Source organism: Lactuca saligna, chromosome 6, assembly GCF_052625555.1.
Source record: "Lactuca saligna cultivar CGN05327 chromosome 6, ASM5262555v1, whole genome shotgun sequence".
NCBI lineage: Eukaryota > Viridiplantae > Streptophyta > Magnoliopsida > Asterales > Asteraceae > Lactuca > Lactuca saligna.
The window spans coordinates 178,178,894-178,193,351 of record NC_136422.1 but is presented as its reverse complement, the minus strand read 5'-3'; positions in this window follow the sequence as shown (position 1 = coordinate 178,193,351).

The following is a 14,458-nucleotide window of genomic DNA, read 5'->3' as shown; positions in this document are numbered from 1 at the left end:
CCATATTGGTCTAATACGCACAAAAAAACCTTAGTGACATAATACGGACAAACTGAAAACCTTATTACCCTCCTAAGTCATTACCCCTAATATGGTAGGATGTCACCATAGTGGTAAACAATCGACAAATATATTTTCTGGTCAAATCAAGGGGTGGGGGTGTTTCTTGTGCGTGTTTTTCTAGTTGTTTGAAGAAGACATGATTTGAATTCTAGAGAGATAGAAATAGTATTTTAGAGAGATAAAAGAAATATTCTAGGTGTAGTAAATATAGATGTTTAAGATTCTATTTATAACTTCTTTTTGATTTTTCAAAAAAAAAACAATAAAGAAAGAATTGAAAGAGGAGAGAGAAATTGTGACATTAAGAAGCCAAGCTTGGTCTAGGCCACCCGAGACCCGACACAGTGTTCACCATGACTGTGTTGCCATATCACATCCATGTCGTAGTCATTCCCTATGGTCTAAGGCGGCGTTTGGTTAATAGAATATTTTTTAAGGAATTAGAATCTATTGAGGAATTAGAATTTGTCTTGAATTTGAATCTAATTCAATATTCTGTTTGGTTAGCAGTAAATGGAATTTGAATTCAATAATATATTTTGTTTGGTTGACGGGAAATGAAATTGGTATAGTGTAAAATGACAAAACTACCATTCTTGGTTTTTCTTACTTTAACTTTTTTTATATATAATTATATGTGAAAATATATTATATAAATTATAAAAATAGTAAACGGTAGTGGTGGCGGCGGTGATGGTCGCAGAAGTGACGGTGGTGGTGATGGCGGTAGTGTGTGGTGGTGATGAAGGTGGAGGTGGTGGTAGTAGTGACATCACTAGTGTTAATGGTAGAGACAGTGATGGTTGTGGCGGTGGGTGTTAGTGGCGGTGGTGGTGGGTGCAGGTGGCGGCGATGGTGGTGGTGGTGGTGGTGGCAATCGATGTGATGGTGCTGATGATAGAGTTAGTAGTAAATATGGTAGTGGTAGGGTTGTGGTGTAGGTGGTAACGGAGGTTATGGGTAGTGGTGGTAGTGGTGGTGGTGGTGACGGTGGTGATAGTAGTGGTGTCAGCGATGGTGATGGTGGTAACGGAAGCAGTGGGCGGTGGTGTAGAAGGTGGTGGCAGTGGCGACGACATTAGTGATGATGGTTGGTGGTGGTGGGTGGGTGGGTGGGTGGCGGAGGTGGTGGTGGTGGGTTGTAGTGGATGTGGTGGGTAGTGGTGGCGAAGGTTGTGGTGGAGGTGGTCGCGAGTAGTGACAGAGGTTTTTCATATTTAATGTTAAAAATGAAAAGGGTAATATGGTAATATTCAACACTATCACTTGAAGGAATTTGAATTTCCTCATCTTTTAGATGAAATTTATTTTCTCTCAATGAAAGGAAAGTTGGACACATTTAGGAATCAAATTCCTTCTCAAAACTTGAACAAAACATAGGAAAGTGATGGAATTAAATTCCAATTCTTTCCGATTCCAACATATTCCAGCGAACCAAACGACCCCTAAGAGTATTGTAATTATGTATGTATTCAATAAAAGATAACATTTCTCTATATTTGAACCCATTCATTCTTCTTTTTCATAGAGTATGTTAACTAATAAAAGAAACCACACCCTCATCGGTTAAGAGACAATTAACTAATTAATTTCAAAAAAATATGGCTTTATATATATATATATATATATATATATATATATATATATATATATATATATATATATATATATATATATATATATATATATGTCATTATTAAGGTTGTGTTTGGCATACTAGCTGAAAAGCTAGCTGTTAGTCGAAGCTTGTTGATAGCTGAAAAGTTAGCTGATAAAAAAATGATGATTGGTAAAACTAACTGAAAAGTTAGCAGAAATTTATAAAAGGGAATTTAGGAAAATGCGTTTCTAAAATTACTTAAATGATATATCTATAAGATTTTTAAAAATTCCTAAAAAGCTTGCCTAAGTAGCTTTTTAAAAAGCTAGCTTATAAGCTAATTTTTGGCTTCCGAAACATGACAACATTAAAAAAAACTTGAAAAACAAGCTAACTTATCTGCTAGCTGTGGTACACCTAACTCAAGCGTAGTATTATAGTTATTAAGTTAGTTAAGTCAATTAAAAAATAAACCCACCTAAACGAGACCTTTTAAATCGCCCAAAATTAATAAACTTCTAAAAAGTTCATAATTATGGTTCCCAAAATTACGATTAGGGCATGCTCAATGCTCATGCTGATGGATAACACCCTGATGTAAAATTTAGGAGAATTGACTCGAGCACAATCATACATGCACACAATCAATCTTTTTCATTTTCTCAGAAATTATGCTTTCTCACAAAAAAAAAAAAAATTTGAGTTTTGAAACAAATTTTCGTGCTTCAATACTCAAACATTTGTCACAAATCAATTTCTTTACACATGAAAGGACCACTACGTTACCTACTTGTCTAAATATCCTTGATTTGAACTGGAAAGAGTCGCTGAAACTAGGTTTGCCCAAAATCAGTTTCAATTTTTTTTAGATTTGTAAGTTTTTATATTAAAGAAATGATTAGTGCGGTATGTGCTGGAGGAATTAGGGTTTATGTTGGAGATTTGGATATCCCTTGGATCGTGTGAACACTCTCCAAACTTATATTTCTACCCTGTGCATCGGTCGTAAGAAATTCAGATTAGGATAATCCAAGAGGACACATACGAATCTAGGTACAGAAATCATAAGCCAAATTGCGAGAAGGATTCTATGTTCGTTTGACGAAAAGAGTGCTAATGATCATATGTCCCTTCTTAAAGAGAAGAACCATTTATTTACATAAATGAGATTAGGGTTTGCCTTTTAGGGTTGGTTGTCATGGGTTGCTTTGGAAGCAAGTTAGGGAAATCTGAATTTTGATGATGATTTAGGGTTTCCAAAACTAACGGATTTTGTTAGTTTTACACTAATTACCCTCAAGAATTCGATTTTGCCACTATGTTCCCATATCTAAAATTCCTAGACCCTGCTAAAGGAGCGATGTGTGACATCCACATTTTCATGGCTAGAAAGACCGATTTGTTTATGCTTTATTTTCAAATTGGAGTAACCTTTTAAAGAAAAGTGTTGCAGAATTTGTTAATAGAAAAACACGATAAATATGTTATTAGATCATTTCCGAAGAAATGTATTTTATTTATTATAAAACTTTGGGATGTCATCGTCAATACAGAAACATAAGCATAAACAAAACTTACATTCATTTAAACTAGTGATCCACATCTCTTTAATTCGCACATTTGTTGCTATATTCTTTTTGAACTTTTCTAAAGTCCTTGGTTTTGGCCTCTAGTTGTGCTTTTAAGGGTTTATGACCATTCCCAAGTGTATAGCTTTCATATTTAAGGTCCTCATTTTCTCTTTTTAATATATCAATTTGATCATGGAGAAATTTAATAGTAGCTTCACAAGATTGAGTACATGGAGTTTCATCGACCTTAGTGTTTGAAGAACTCATTGTTTATCAAAAATTTCCCTTTGAATTGAAATCTTGAAAGTTAACCTTAAACATCAAATTTAAAAAGTCAAACTTAAAAGTCAAACCGAAAAGCCAATTGTGAAAACTTGAAAGTTAAATGAAAATGTCAAAGTTTAAAGTCAAAGGTCAACCTTGAAAGTCAAAGTCAAATTTTAAGGTCAAAAGTCAAATTAGGAAGTCAAAAATTAAAAGTCAAAGCTTTATGTTGAAAACGGAACTTAAAAATTCGCAAAAATGATTTTTCAGCCAAAAATGTCAAAAATCCAAAAATAGGTTCAAAATTGCAAGGCTACTTGAACTAATTAGGGAAAATGTTAAACATGTGGCATAGTAGACCGATTGACAAAGGTGTGGGTTGCGTCTATGAGAGACCTGGGTTCGATTCTTGTTCCACTCAATTTTTATACATAAGCTATTGACCGAGAACTAGACCACACGCGAGGACCACAAACGAAGACCGCAAATGAAGGAACCGAACACGTGCGAGACGAAACCTGCAAACCGAACACGTGATTACCGAACACTCTTCGGAAGCCGAAAAATCCGAGGCAAGAACTAGATTGCGGCCGAGAATACGTTTTTGTCCGAGAGCCCTTGCAGCGCTCCATCGAGAACCTTCGCTTTCGGTTGTAAACGCTTCGGATCAAGAACTTGGTGACTGCAAATATGATTTTAGCCGAAAACTCTGAGGAAACCCTAACCGATACCGAAAATGGCAACCACTCCCTCGCAGATTATGTAAAAAAAAAACGTTTTTTTCACCTTTTTAAGCCCAAAACTCGATCAAATTTTCATTTTTATGAAGAACACGAAGAACAAACCCCCAATATTTCTTCAAAAACTAATCAAAAACACAAAAACCTTCTAGAAAAAAAATCCAAAAATTCAAGATCTTTCCAAATTATTGATACAATCCAAGCTCTAATATTAACTGTTTGTCCCCAAAATTGCTTAACATATCAATCTGATCCACTTGATGGTGCAGAATCCCAATCAAGTGGATGATGCAAGATGAAATGGAGAAGAAGAAGAAGTACTTGAAGAATCTTCAATGTATTCAAGATAAGAATGATAAACAAACATAAGATTCACACACACAAACTTCTTCTCTCTACTTTCTCCCTCTAGCACATGATAATGAACGCTCTCTTTACAATATGGCCAACTAATGTCTCACCCCTCCCCCAGACTCCTAATGACAATATATATATATATATATATATATATATATATATATATATATATATATATATATATATGTATATATATGGAGTGAAAACCCAAGGTCCAAACCCAATACCTAGACCAAAAACCGATGAGTTTTTGGTAAAAGGCTACAATTAAACCAATGTTAGTTTTCGGTCCTGGACCGAAAACTACAAAAGCATAGAAAAGAAAAGTATAAACCATATTTTTGTTGGGTTTTTGAGCATTCTAACATTCCTAAGTGTACATGCAACCCTAACTACCTTGGATCTATGTTTTCTCTATTATACATGCAAATATGAATATTCCAAGGTATTACCCTATCTAGCATACAATCTTTTGATACTTGGGTAATATAACAAGTTATAATTCATACCTTGTTGATGTAGCTTGACTCCATGATGCTCGAGAGCCTAGTGCCCCAAGTGTGACACCTCAAATAGTTCACACAACATCATCAACACTTGTAATAACCATGAAAAGAAGACACTTCATGCTCAAATTGGCTAGCTCTCTTGTGTACATCTACTAGTGCCAATTTCTTGAGCTAAAGGGTTGTTTATATAGTGTGGCTATTAGGGTTACACCATGTAACTCATGACTTTACCCATTCATTATGCTCTATGGGTTTTAACCTCCATGGAGTATCCATGGGTCACCACATGGGTTAAACCCAACATAAGGAATCTTGGATTATAAGCCCACATATAAAAGAATTAATGATTTACACAATCAATCCCCATATATTTAATTAGTCTCTTTTGATCACTAAATTAAGTCCAAATTAATTATTGATCAATATTAATTAAATAACATGATTTCATACTAATATTTTAGAACTTATAATATATTAATATGTCACAAATGTCCTCTTCTCACAAACGGTCTATCCAAATGTTCTGATGCCATGCAACCCAAAAGGACCATGCCAAGTTGGGTCAAGTACATACTAGTTATAGTTGTGGACTTAGACACTCATCCAACAGTCTCCCACTTAGATAAGTCTAAAACTATTATTGAGTATGACTTCAAACCTATCTAGCAATCGTAGCTCTCAAAAGCTGTTGTTGAACTCTGACCTTGTCGATGAACTCTGACCTTTCTTAATGACTTGTCCATTAGATAAGGGATCATATATTCCTCAATTCTAGATATCATATGGACTGAGACATGGATTTAAATCATTCTCTCTGTCCATTTGTTGTTTCCCGATTTCCGATTTATGACGACTGACAGATTGAACAAATCAAATCAGTCCTAGCTTGGCCTAGCACTCACATGTATCATCATTAAATCATCGAGGGGCCCACAGATATCGCTTTTATCCCGAAGGTAAAAGGAATGGATAAACTTTGACTCATATGGCTTGTTCTACTACTTGTTGAATCATACACAAAGGCATGTTTTATAACATCGAGTTACTAATGCGGTTTCGTGCAATCAATGTATAACCAACTCATAGTAACAACTCATATCTTTAGGTTTAAAGAATATAAGATATTATCATCTCATGATCACTCATCATAAAATGCATAAAGTGATTCAAATGAGTGTGGGTTGAATCCAATACTCAAAACTTATGAGCACTCATGAGTGTTGTAGCACCACTTTGTCCAACATCTTAGACCTTTACAATCCAACCCATGACAGTCTTGATTCATATCTACTTCCAACATATGACCGACTGTGGATGGTTTGAATAACTCAGTCATTCGGGAAGAATGACCTAGTTTATTTTGGAAGTCAAAACATGCAAAATGAAACACAAGAAGAATTGAATCTAGTATGGTATAAAAACCCATGAATATAAATAGAACACTTTTTATTTATCACCATACTGATTACTCATTATTCATTGTTTCGGTTTATCAACTTTGTACTTGAATTAAAAACACTAGTTGTCCCGTGCTCCAAGCATGTACACTATGTTTTTCTATATAATAGCTTTTCCATACACTAAGTATCCACTCTATGTTTTTCTGTGATCCTTACTTTGTGAAATAAACCAATTGAACATAATTTCAATGATTCTAATTTCGCACTCCCAAATCCTTACCGCAAATGCAGGAATTCCAAATTCATGCCATTTACCGAAATCTGTTAGATTTTAAACTTATATGCACAGATCCTCTTGTAATGACTATGTACAAAGTCACAAAGACTTGTCAAAAGACATTATAGAGTATTCCAATGGAGATCAATTCCATGGGAAACATCCTTCTTGCATTATGTTTTTCTAATATTACCAAAAATAGCGAATAACTTCAACCTATGGAATCATTTCCATATTCCTATTTTGACTATCACTTCTGAACAAGAGTTGCCTCTATTCAGAATATGTCAATATGGTCCTTCCACACATTAACACTATACTTCCAGCTGTCCCTGAGCAACCAATCTTTGGTAAACCTTAGATTGTCCTCGACAATTGCTTAATCATTTTAGTCATATCCAATTCTAGACCTTTTCCTCTTAATGCCCCAGACATATGGAAAATTTAGAAAGGATAAATATTATAGCACATGCAATCGATCCTGTACCCAAAGCAAATGGGACACGATTCATGATGTCTCACATAAAGACATGATTCTAGACCAGTCTTTTGCTACAATATTTTTATTTGCCATGTTTTCAAAATTTGACTATGAAGAGGGATGCCGTAATAAAAATCGAATTTTGAGAACGCAATATATAGAATTTTCTTAAGTTGAACCAAACCAACATAAAATTCATATATATATTCTTGACTAAGATGATTAAAATCTCAATCTAAGCCTTTTTAGAATTGACATGAAGTACAATTTCCTCTCCCTTAATTATAGCAAAACAACTTTTTACCAATTGAAACCTTTTGTTTTCTATAATTAACATTGCTAACATGCAATACTAACAATAATTATAATGCTCCCATTAACATAATGATTATTAGCATAACACATATGCCCCCACTAGCTTTGACATGTACTTAGAAATCAGTTGGACTTCTAGAAGTCAATACTTTACTGACTTGTAACGCCTGTAGATCCGGGCTAGTCAATTTAGAGGCAATAGGGGTCGAAAATGACTTTTCGACAAAAGATTATTTAGAATAAATAATCTTAACCAAGTTTTGGAATATGTCTCAAGGTTTCCGTACATATAAAGAATGTCGAAATCCGAGCTATAACGAAGAAGTTATGGCCCACCGAAGTTTTACGGCAAAACCGGCACGGCACCGGGAGACGTAAATAGTGAATTTACAATAGAAGACTTTTTAGCCTTAGCAATCTAAACAAAAGTCGTAGAATATGTTAAACTAAGAACATCAATAAAAAGAACGCCCAAATCTGACTTCGTATGAAGAAGTTATGATTTTTTTAAGATTCGGCTTAGCAGTGCACGACCCAAAACTCGAATTTTAGTTCGAGTGGTTTTTGGCTTACGCGACCTAAATGAGAGTTGAAGGTCTCATTAATAGGAACTCAACGGTAAAAAGACAGACGAAAACGGAGTCCGGATGAAGGAGTTATGAACTCTTTGCGGTCATTTAACAGTCTAAATGCCTCCTACTGTTAAATTTGAGATCGGTCGAGAATTAGCCGACGGAGTCTAAATGAAAGTTGTAGATCTTGATTTTACCTACGCGTGGATATAAGGAACGTCGAAAACGGAGCTCGTATGCGAAAGTTATGATTTTTCTAAGTTTGAAGGCTGATACGCGATAGGGGGTGACGTGGCACCACCAGAATTGGACACGTGGCACCACCAGAAGGCTGCCACATGCCCCAACTCGGCGAGTAGGCCATTCAGCACCCCTATAAATAGAGGTGCCTGGTTCCCTCATTCTTCACACCTTCCTAAACTATTCTTTCTCTCTCTAGACTTTCTCTCTCTAGACTCTCTCTCTCTCTAGCCCCCTAAACCCCCTAAAAGCCTAGGTAAACCCCCTAGCACCCGAAGGAAGCCCCGAGGCTCCCGGAGTCCTGAGAAAAGAGCCTTTCGGCTCGGGAACGCTGCTCCAGCGAAGCCTGGTTTTCGAGAAAAACCCGCTGTAAGTGAGCTGTACCTATCCTATCTTTAGTTTAGCTTATGTTTTAATATAGGAATGATATTAGGTCCTTAAAATAACTATTTGGGCTATTATTATGAGTTATATTGAGTGTTATTTAACGCTTATATAATAATAATAATAGCTAGACTATTAATTAGTCACGGTTATCGTTAGACTAAACCCTAGTGGTATTGATACTAGGTTTTATCGAAGGAAATTGTTTTGAGAGTATCGAAGCACTGTCCGAGTGCTGAGTCACCACCTTTCAAGTGAGTGCATAGTCCCTTTCATGAACATGATTTTAATACAAGTATTGATTGAAGTATTAATTATATGTTTATGTGCGAGTTAATTGATGTTGCTTGAAATTCGTGTTAAAGAACATACCTGATTATATTTGATAATTTAGGATAAAGAGTAGACCTAAATTAAATATGAGGAATATTGGGTAGTATAATCTTACGAGTACAAGTGAGTTAAACTCAGAGAATAGAAGTTAGTATATGTCACTTATCCGGGAGTATGGATTAGACATAGTCATTGTCCCTAGTCCGAGAATATGGATTAGGCATAATCATTCGTCATTAATCCGAGAGTATGGATTAGTCATTGTCCCTAGTCCGAGAGTATGGATTAGGCATAATCATTCATCATTAATCCGAGAGTATGGATTAGTCATTCGTCCCTAGTCCGAGAGTATGGATATGGTAAATTCGTTCATTTCTTATCCGAGAGTATGCATATGGTAAATTCGTTCATTTCTTATCCGGGAGTATGGAGTAGGTAAAACGACTAATCTTAGGTCCGAGAGTATGGATAGCCTCGTTGCGAGGATCGACGGGGTGGAATAAGAGTTGTTTATATATATGTATGGTGAAATTGTATATTTTGTGAATTTTAAACTATATATATGGTATAACATTGTGGGATTGAAATCCCTATGTACTCACCAGGTTTCCCAACCCGACCCACTTAGTTTATTTATATCACAGGTGTTCATATGAAGTCACATTACACTGAGAGATCAAAGAGATGTAGATCACTAGTGTAAATAAATGTAAGTTCTGTTTATGCTTTTGTTCCTGTATTGACGATGACATCCCAAACGTTTTAAAATGAATAAAATACGTTTCTTCGAAAATGTTTTAATAACGTATTTATCGTGTTTTTCTGGGAACGAATTCCGCAACATTTTTATTAAAAGAAAAACTCTGATTTTTATAAAGCATAAACAAAATCGGTCTTTTGTGGCCGTGATTTTGGGGATGTCACATGACTTTCTTACCAAAGTTCAAATTTCTGAGACGAGATTTCCTTGATAAGACTTTATCAAAATCATACACCTTATCTTAGATAGCTCACAGGTGTGTCTAAACAATTTTAGAACTATGAAAAGGGATGCCTTCATCATTGTCTCAGTGGTTTAGATCTTTGCTATCTGCTTCAAATCTACTTGGTGGAAGTGTTTCCTTACCATCATTTTCATGAATCAGAGAGAAACCTTATGACCCTTAGATTTTATGGTGTATGTGTTCTTATCCACATGAATTTGTCAAAACCATAATCACAAGACAAGGGTAATGACAAATCCAAACTCATATGGACTAAACTCAATCTTCATTTCTTGCCACCTAGCAGCTGAAGGGCCTGCCATTACTTCCAAGTTGTTATGCAACCAATTGAGAACTCTAAGAACTCATATGAAAAGCCAATTGTAACTAGAATTGGCACTGCAATAGAAATATGTCAACACAATAGTTTATAAACCTCACATCGTGTGCTAGTGTTAAACTACAAGTTTTTATTCTTGATTAGATCTTGAAATACTTTCGTGATCTTTAAGACTCCCACTGTCCTCTTTGACATATAAGACTCTCTTGCCAAATGTTCAAGAGATAGTGCAGATTCTTTATTAAGACAAACACTTCACACAATTGGCCTTAATTCGTCTTTGTTTTATCCAAAACAAGAGTAGGACATACTTTACTCTTACATTTGAGTAGTGTTAATAAACCTTCCTTCAAGATATGTCACTCAAGTTACAATCTTGGAGTATGAATCTAAGAATTGTTTTTGGAACAAGGTATGAATCATCTTCTTGATTTGACCACTTCAACAATCCGTAGCTCCTCGTCTTAGCTATCAGAATGCATTTAAAGGATGAATTGTGATAAGGTCTCTTAATCATTAAGATGGTCATATAACAAGATACTAAAGTACTCTCCCATCTTTTCAGATTTGAGAAACTTTTATCCTTCTGCTTAAATTGATTCTTATTATTCACTCTGCCATACATTGGAACTTTTCCAATGTCTTAGAGTTATATTTAAGCTTGTAAGCATAACAATATTTACTAAAATTTAGTAAATGATGACGAATAGTCTTAATGATTATTTTTGGAATATGTCTCAAGGTTTCCGTACATATAAAGAATGTCGAAATCCGAGCTATAACGAAGAAGTTATGGCCCACCGAAGTTTTACGGCAAAACCTGCACGGCACCGGGAGACGTAAATAGTGAATTTACAATAGCAGACTTTTTAGCCTTAGCAATCTAAACAAAAGTCGTAGAATATGTTAAACTAAGAACATCAATAAAAAGAACGCCCAAATCTGACTTCGTATGAAGAAGTTATGATTTTTTTAAGATTCGGCTTAGCAGTGCACGACCCAAAACTCGAATTTTAGTTCGAGCGGTTTTTGGCTTACGCGACCTAAATGAGAGTTGAAGGTCTCATTAATAGGAACTCAACGGTAAAAAGACAGACGAAAACGGAGTCCGGATGAAGGAGTTATGAACTCTTTGCGGTCATTTAACAGTCTAAATGCCTCCTACTGTTAAATTTGAGATTGGTCGAGAATTAGCCGACGGAGTCTAAATGAAAGTTGTAGATCTTGATTTTACCTACGCGTGGATATAAAGAACGTCGAAAACGGAGCTCGTATGCGAAAGTTATGATTTTTCTAAGTTTGAAGGCTGATACGCGATAGGGGGTGACGTGGCACCACCAGAATTGGACACGTGGCACCACCAGAAGGCTGCCACATGCCCCAACTCGGCGAGTAGGTCCCCACTACTCGGCGAGTAGGCCATTCAGCACCCCTATAAATAGAGGTGTCGGGTTCCCTCATTCTTCACACCTTCCTAAACTATTCTTTCTCTCTCTAGACTCTCTCTCTCTCTAGCCCCCTAAACCCCCTAAAAGCCTAGGTAAACCCCCTAGCACCCGAAGGAAGCCCCGAGGCTCCCGGAGTCCTGAGAAAAGAGCCTTTCGGCTCGGGAACGCTGCTCCAGCGAAGCCTGGTTTTCGAGAAAAACCCGCTGTAAGTGAGCTGTACCTATCCTATCTTTAGTTTAGCTTATGTTTTAATATAGGAATGATATTAGGTCCTTAAAATAATTATTTGGGCTATTATTATGAGTTATATTGAGTGTTATTTAACGCTTATATAATAATAATAATAGCTAGACTATTAATTAGTCACGGTTATCGTTAGACTAAACCCTAGTGGTATTGATACTAGGTTTTATCGAAGGAAATTGTTTTGAGAGTATCGAAGCACTGTCCGAGTGCTGAGTCACCACCTTTCAAGTGAGTGCATAGTCCCTTTCATGAACATGATTTTAATACAAGTATTGATTGAAGTATTAATTATATGTTTATGTGCGAGTTAATTGATGTTGCTTGAAATTCGTGTTAAAGAACATACCTGATTATATTTGATAATTTGGGATAAAGAGTAGACCTAAATTAAATATGAGGAATATTGGGTAGTATAATCTTACGAGTACAAGTGAGTTAAACTCAGAGAATAGAAGTTAGTATATGTCACTTATCCGGGAGTATGGATTAGACATAGTCATTGTCCCTAGTCCGAGAATATGGATTAGGCATAATCATTCGTCATTAATCCGAGAGTATGGATTAGTCATTGTCCCTAGTCCGAGAGTATGGATTAGGCATAATCATTCATCATTAATCCGAGAGTATGGATTAGTCATTCGTCCCTAGTCCGAGAGTATGGATATGGTAAATTCGTTCATTTCTTATCCGAGAGTATGCATATGGTAAATTCGTTCATTTCTTATCCGGGAGTATGGAGTAGGTAAAACGACTAATCTTAGGTCCGAGAGTATGGATAGCCTCGTTGCGAGGATCGACGGGGTGGAATAAGAGTTGTTTATATATATGTATGGTGAAATTGTATATTTTGTGAATTTTAAACTATATATATGGTATAACATTGTGGGATTGAAATCCCTATGTACTCACCAGGTTTCCCAACCCGACCCACTTAGTTTATTTATATCACAGGTGTTCATATGAAGTCACATTACACTGAGAGATCAAAGAGATGTAGATCACTAGTGTAAATAAATGTAAGTTCTGTTTATGCTTTTGTTCCTGTATTGACGATGACATCCCAAACGTTTTAAAATGAATAAAATACGTTTCTTCGAAAATGTTTTAATAACGTATTTATCGTGTTTTTCTGGGAACGAATTCCGCAACATTTTTATTAAAAGAAAAACTCTGATTTTTATAAAGCATAAACAAAATCGGTCTTTTGTGGCCGTGATTTTGGGGATGTCACATGACTTTCTTACCAAAGTTCAAATTTCTGAGACGAGATTTCCTTGATAAGACTTTATCAAAATCATACACCTTATCTTAGATAGCTCACAGGTGTGTCTAAACAATTTTAGAACTATGAAAAGGGATGCCTTCATCATTGTCTCAGTGGTTTAGATCTTTGCTATCTGCTTCAAATCTACTTGGTGGAAGTGTTTCCTTACCATCATTTTCATGAATCAGAGAGAAACCTTATGACCCTTAGATTTTATGGTGTATGTGTTCTTATCCACATGAATTTGTCAAAACCATAATCACAAGACAAGGGTAATGACAAATCCAAACTCATATGGACTAAACTCAATCTTCATTTCTTGCCACCTAGCAGCTGAAGGGCCTGCCATTACTTCCAAGTTGTTATGCAACCAATTGAGAACTCTAAGAACTCATATGAAAAGCCAATTGTAACTAGAATTGGCACTGCAATAGAAATATGTCAACACAATAGTTTATAAACCTCACATCGTGTGCTAGTGTTAAACTACAAGTTTTTATTCTTGATTAGATCTTGAAATACTTTCGTGATCTTTAAGACTCCCACTGTCCTCTTTGACATATAAGACTCTCTTGCCAAATGTTCAAGAGATAGTGCAGATTCTTTATTAAGACAAACACTTCACACAATTGGCCTTAATTCGTCTTTGTTTTATCCAAAACAAGAGTAGGACATACTTTACTCTTACATTTGAGTAGTGTTAATAAACCTTCCTTCAAGATATGTCACTCAAGTTACAATCTTGGAGTATGAATCTAAGAATTGTTTTTGGAACAAGGTATGAATCATCTTCTTGATTTGACCACTTCAACAATCCGTAGCTCCTCGTCTTAGCTATCAGAATGCATTTAAAGGATGAATTGTGATAAGGTCTCTTAATCATTAAGATGGTCATATAACAAGATACTAAAGTACTCTCCCATCTTTTCAGATTTGAGAAACTTTTATCCTTCTGCTTAAATTGATTCTTATTATTCACTCTGCCATACATTGGAACTTTTCCAATGTCTTAGAGTTATATTTAAGCTTGTAAGCATAACAATATTTACTAAAATTTAGTAAATGATGACG